The 6,000-nt window shown below is 38.4% G+C and overlaps 1 non-coding gene and 1 pseudogene across 1 annotated transcript; both read right to left on the bottom strand.

The window, feature by feature from the left end:
* Window positions 1–252: 252 nt before the first annotated feature.
* LOC129435509 (U1 spliceosomal RNA) lies at window positions 253–417 on the bottom strand. The gene has a single exon (XR_008641319.1). It is a non-coding gene; the product is annotated as a U1 spliceosomal RNA (small nuclear RNA).
* Window positions 418–1,491: 1,074 nt separating this feature from the next.
* LOC129435529 (U2 spliceosomal RNA) lies at window positions 1,492–1,668 on the bottom strand (annotated as a pseudogene).
* Between the last annotated feature and the right edge of the window lie 4,332 nt (window positions 1,669–6,000).

Genomic DNA, 6,000 nt, shown 5'->3' with positions numbered 1-6,000 from the left:
ACATGTAGCTGTTTGATTGTGGTTCTATTTAATGGCCAGTCTATACTTGGGGAACGGTCAAACGTCTATTAGATTTTCACTGACAGCCCAAATTAAGCCTTGTTTTAGCCTAGACACATATTCGCGGTCTATTAGAAGTTATGTAGTCGTTTAATAGCCGCTTTTTGATGACCAATGCGTTCTTGTGCCGTGGTTAGGCGTCTCTTGGATTTTCCGTAAAAAGACAAACGAATCTATTTTTAACACAAAGGCCAGGGGAGAGCGCGAACGCAGTCCCCCACTATCAGAAATTTTGCAGTCGAGATTCCCACATTTGGGGAATTCGCAAAGGGTCAGCACAACCGGAGTGCAATGGCTGAGCCTCGCCCTGGGTGAACCACCTTCATGATCATGGTATCTCCCCTGCCAGGTAAGTATGAGCAACAGCCTTTGAGGCCAGACGGCCGCATCTTCCTGTGACCGATCACATCGACGGCGCCCCCGAAGGCCGTCCGACTACCATTTCATTACTGTGTGTGACCAGGTGGAAAGGCGCACGAAGCCAGGTCTGAAACCAAATATTCTTCGAGATCTACCCATTTTCCGTTTCCAGCCCGGTTAAACCGTGCAGAGAGAAAAACGTGAAACAATTTAAATCAAATGGATTTAAATAGCGCATTTCAATATATCGTTTCGTTATTACAAAGTAACTTTACGTGGAATAGAAACAAAGAAATGTACAGAGCAATCGAGAAACAACGAAAGCATAGCAATTTTAGAACGTGGATAAATAAAAACACAAGGGCTCAATGACTTACCCGTTGTCGTTGTGAGTTAAACAAATACAGCTATGCTTCCAGATCTGCCGACGTTGCTGTGGTTCTTCGACAGCTGTAGTACAGTGAAAAAAAAGTTTTCAGGTGTTTTGAACATCCCAATCTGTCTCGTTCGCTTTTTCAGCTGTGTCGATGATGTTTAAGTCGTCATCGTGTCACCTCCAAAATACGAATGCATACAGGTTGAAAACAACACGAGGATGAATAAATGATGACAGAGTTATCATTATAAATTAAAATATTTTCTTACTGCAAGTCATTTAGGTAATCAAGAAAATACTTTACCCGTTGTCTTAAACAAATACAGCTATGCTTCCAGGCGTGTCGACGTTGCTGTGGTTTTTCGACCGCTGTAGTATGAAGGGTAGTGGAAAAAAAAGTTTTCAGGTGTTTTTAACATCCCAAACTGTCTCGTACGATTTTCTTGCGCCTTCAGCTGTGTCGAGGCTGTTTAATTCGTCCTGGTATCACCTCCGCAAACTGTAAGGAAAATAATTAAATACATTACAAAAACATTTCGTTATCAGCGTGTTCATTTCCATGCAAGCTTTTCGTTAAACCAATAATGCCAACGAATACACAGCACTTTTAAAACACACGAATTAAAAAACACTCTGTCATTCACGCACAAAAGAAACAAATTCTGTTTTTTACCTAACTTATTTGTCCCCGAGAAGGGGAGCGCACCGTTCATGGAAACACTGCAATACCACGTCGATGCATGGAGTGGAAGGAGCAAGCTCCGCTTCCATTTCCGAAGGTCAAAAATCCATTTAACGTATAGTCCCCGGGTAGGAGACGTATCAGACATTAAACTGATAAGAACAGATTTTTTTTTCTTTCGAAAATTTTTTTATTGTCATCACATCTTTTTTTCAAAAACAAACATGGCTTTAAAGAAACACTCACATTCACAGTCACAGTCATTAATTTCAATAAAATATCTTTAAAACGTCAGACAATAAATAACATTTAAGACTTTTTTAAAGAGATAGGACTATTAAAATCTTTTCTGGGTGTTAAAAGGGTAAAAAGCCAATGAGTTTAAGAATAAAACAATGCATGAAGTTTTTAACAATTGTAAAACAACAACCTAAATCAATTTAAAAAGTCCTTTATTTGTACAGGGCCGGGGTGAGCCCTTACCAACGTGGCCATCACCCCACTCTACAGAACAAACTTTTTTTATTTTTATTTTTTCCCTGGTGCCCAGCGGAGATCCCCACCCTCCGGCCCGCTGGCCCGCTGTTCCCGTAGCCGGTGGTGGTCTGGGTGCATCTACGGGCAGCCCGGCACGGTGGCAAGCTGGGACCTCCCTGTGGTACCCCGACCCCTTCATCCGAATGATTATGTCCGGTGCCCCTGCAGCATAGATTTCACCCTCTGCTCGCGTGCGTGGAGGGGCACCGTAACACGTTTCCCCACCAGCAGGTTCCTGGTGGTCCAGATGGTGTCCTTAATGGCATTTAGGGTGAGCCAGAGCGAGGTGAACTCTTGTGCTGACAACACCCTCAGGCCCCGACCCACCCCCAGGACTGCGAGCTTGTAGTCCATCTGGACCCCACCTGCTGGCAGGCACGGGCAATACAGAGGGCCGGTTCTGGCCCACAGGTCCCTCGCATTACCGCACTCCCAGAGCAGATGTCGTACGGTCTCCGGAAGGTTGCACCCAGTCTGTGGACAGACTGGGTTCTTGGCCATACCCCGGGAGTGCATTACCGCCCTGACTGGGAGGATCTCATGGGCCACCAACCATGCCAAATCTTTAAGTCTGTTCTGAAGAGCGGGGTGGGCAGCGTTCCTCCATACTTGTTTGGCCTCCTCTAAAGTGAGGCCTGGGATTGGACTCACTGACTCCCGGTCCTGTACAAGAGAGACACTTGATCTTAGCCAAAAGGCCGAGAAGCGATACCGCAATAGACGCAGCCAAAGGGGAGCCGGCGAAGGCGCTGGCTTTCGGGGTGGAGGCTAGCGGGCATTTAACTCTAATATGAAGTAGTATGTAATATGAAGGGTAGAGTGAAAAAAAAGTGTTAAAGTGTTTTAAACATCCAAATCTGTTCGTTTACTTTGTATTTTTTTCCTGTTTTCGAGTAAAAAAGAATTCTTAAATCGAGATGCATTTTCTTAAGCAAAGTGGCTTAGATTTTAAGTCTTGTTTACTGAAATAAATTCTAAAATGTAATAGGTTAAGGCCTAAATCAAGTAAAAATATATGCCAGTGGTTTAAGGGAAATAAACCTAAATTGAGTTTATTATTGCATTAAGTTGGAACAGAAATTAAGTTTATTTTTCTTACCCCACCGGCAGATATTTTTACTTGTTTTAAATATAAACCTGTTGCTTTTTAGAATTTATTTCAATTATTACAACACATAATATCTTAAGCCACTTTGCTTAACAAGTAAATGCATCTCGATTTAAGAATGGTCAGATATTTACTAGAAAACAAGACAAAAACTTCCAAACATGAATTTACAGACGGCTGGAAATTTTAAACAAAATAACTAGACATACCTATTCGGGTCTGCTCCCGTTTGCTGTGATGAAGGGGGTCTTAGTCCAAAGCACATTTTGAGGAATACTTACACATTTTACTTCTTATTTCTTTAGAATGAATTATTATTTATTTTCAATTACAAAGTATGCGATCTGATTTTCTATTTATTTATTTATTTAGCTTGTTGCACATTTGATTTGTTGCCGCATCATTCCGTGTTAATGTATTTCAATGTATTTGTTTATAAGCAAAAAGTGCGTTATTATAATTCATTATATAGCTGCGAAATATATAAAAGTATTCCCAGCAAACACAAAACGTTTTTATAACGTTTTTGTATTTGCTGGGTTGGCATCACTTTCTTTAGCTCACACAAAATTCTACCAAAAAACAGCATATCATTTTCTACTAAATAACTGCATACACTGTGGATTAAAAATGTCCGGAATGCGAACCTGGTAAAACCCAGGTAAAAAAAGCAAATAAAAAATAAACCATTTTGATTTAGCAAAAGTTTACAAATAAATGCACTCCCTGTACACAACAAGCACGTCTCGTTACCATTCATATTTTGCGTGATTTAAGTTTCGTCGCATACATTTTGGAATAAAATAAGGCTTTTAATGTATGCAGACTTCATTCTCCATTAAGGGCTTATCAATCATAATGAACGCTGTTAACTATTCTCATTGAATGGTCTAAATCCAATGCTGGTAAAGAAATCAAATGTCCATTTAAACGCAACAAGCAAACAGCTATGCTTCCAGGTCTGTCGACGTTGCTGTGGTTTTTCGACAGCTGTAATATGAAGGGTAGAGTGAAAAAAAGTGTTTAAGTGTTTTAAACATCCAAATCTGTTCGTTTACTTGCTACTTTTTTCCTGTTTTCGAGTAAAAAAATAATTCTTAAATCGAGATGCATTTTCTTGTTAAGCAAAGTGGCTTAGATTTTAAGTCTTGTTTACTGAAATAAATTCTAAAATGTAATAGGTTAAGGCCTAAATCAAGTAAAAATATATGCCAGTGGGTTAAGGGAAATAAACCTAAATTGAGTTTATTATTGAATTAAGTTGAAACTGAAATTAAGTTTATTTTTCTTACCCCGCCGGCAGATATTTTTACTTGTTTTAAATATAAACCTGTTGATTTTTGTAATTTATTTCAATTATTACAATACATAACATCTTAAGCCACTTTGCGTAACAAGTAAATGCATGTCGATTTAAGAATTGTCAGATATTTACTAGAAAACAAGACAATAACAGCAAGACAGACCTTAATTTACTTTTTTCTTCCAAACATGAATTTACAGACGGCTGGAAATTTTAAATAAAACAACTAGACATACCTATTCGGGTCTGCTCCCGTTTGCTGTGATGAACGGGGTCTTGGTCCAAAGCACATTTTGAGGAATACTTACACATTTTACTTCTTATTTCTTTAGAATTAATTATTATTTATTTTCAATTACAAAGTATGCGATCTGATTTTCTAATCGCGGTGTGTTTTATTCCTCGTTTGCTTGCATGGATTTGCTTTATTTATTTTGCTTGTTGCATTTAAATGCACATTTGATTTGTTGCCGCATTATCCTGTGTTAATGTATTTCAACGTGCTTATAAACAAAAAGTGCGTTATTATAACCAATTATATAGCTGTGAAATATATAAAAGTATTCCCAAAAACCCAGGTAAAAAAGTAAAATAAAAAATAAACCATTTTGATTTAGCAAAAGTTTACAAATAAATGCACTCCCTGTACACAACAAGCACGTCTGGTTACCATTCATGTTTTGCATGATTTAAGTCTCGTCGCATACATGTTTGCGTAAGGATTTGATATTTATTTTTTGTGGAAGTTTATTAAACTAAAAGGCTTTGTATTTTTGCTCCGTGAGCCGCTTGGACGCTGTTTAAATAGTCATCGGGAGTTAACTGTATTTTGCTGTCCTGCAGTTTTTTTCTTTCTTTACGTGTGTATATAAGTGTATGTACCATTTATATAACTATTTCCACATGTAATATCTGAGCGGTGGTTTTTGAGACTTAAACAGAAGGCGAGAGTATGTTTGTGTGTTTTGGTTTATTTTTGGTTCGTCACTGCTTTTAAGAACTATGCACTGATTTGCTGTGTGGTTTGTCCCTTCTGTTAAAAAGTGGATTTAATCTAGTCTCTCCAATTGTGGGTAAATAACCGGTGGGCCGTAAATTTTATCTTTTAAATATTTTTAAGCACTTTCTGTAAAAAATAAATTTGTACTATTTTTGGAGAGTCACGTCTCTGTCTTTAATCCCATCCGAACCAGCAGGGTCCTTTTCATATTTTTGTAACTTTTTTGTTTGTTTATTTTTTCTCTTGGGTTCAATCTATTTTCCTGTGTGAATAAATAACCCAGGTGACCTAGTCGGTTCCTTTTCATACCTTTAACCAAAGGTTACACATGCAAGCAAACGAGGAATAACACATACGATTAGATCATCACGTCACATACTTTGGAATTAATAAGAAACAATTATTCAGTCTAAAGAAATGAGAAGTAAAACGTGTATGTACTTCTTCAAATGGGCACACTTTGGACAACGACCCCCGTCATTACAGTAAAATGTTTTCCCTACTTCCGGTCAAAGCCGCCATTTTGTGAAATGGGCATATAGGCGACGCTGGAGCATGCCGCCATTGTCTCTGT

The sequence above is a fragment of the Misgurnus anguillicaudatus genome, chromosome 6, assembly GCF_027580225.2.
Source record: "Misgurnus anguillicaudatus chromosome 6, ASM2758022v2, whole genome shotgun sequence".
Taxonomy (NCBI): domain Eukaryota; kingdom Metazoa; phylum Chordata; class Actinopteri; order Cypriniformes; family Cobitidae; genus Misgurnus; species Misgurnus anguillicaudatus.
This window is presented reverse-complemented; position numbering and strand designations above follow the sequence as displayed.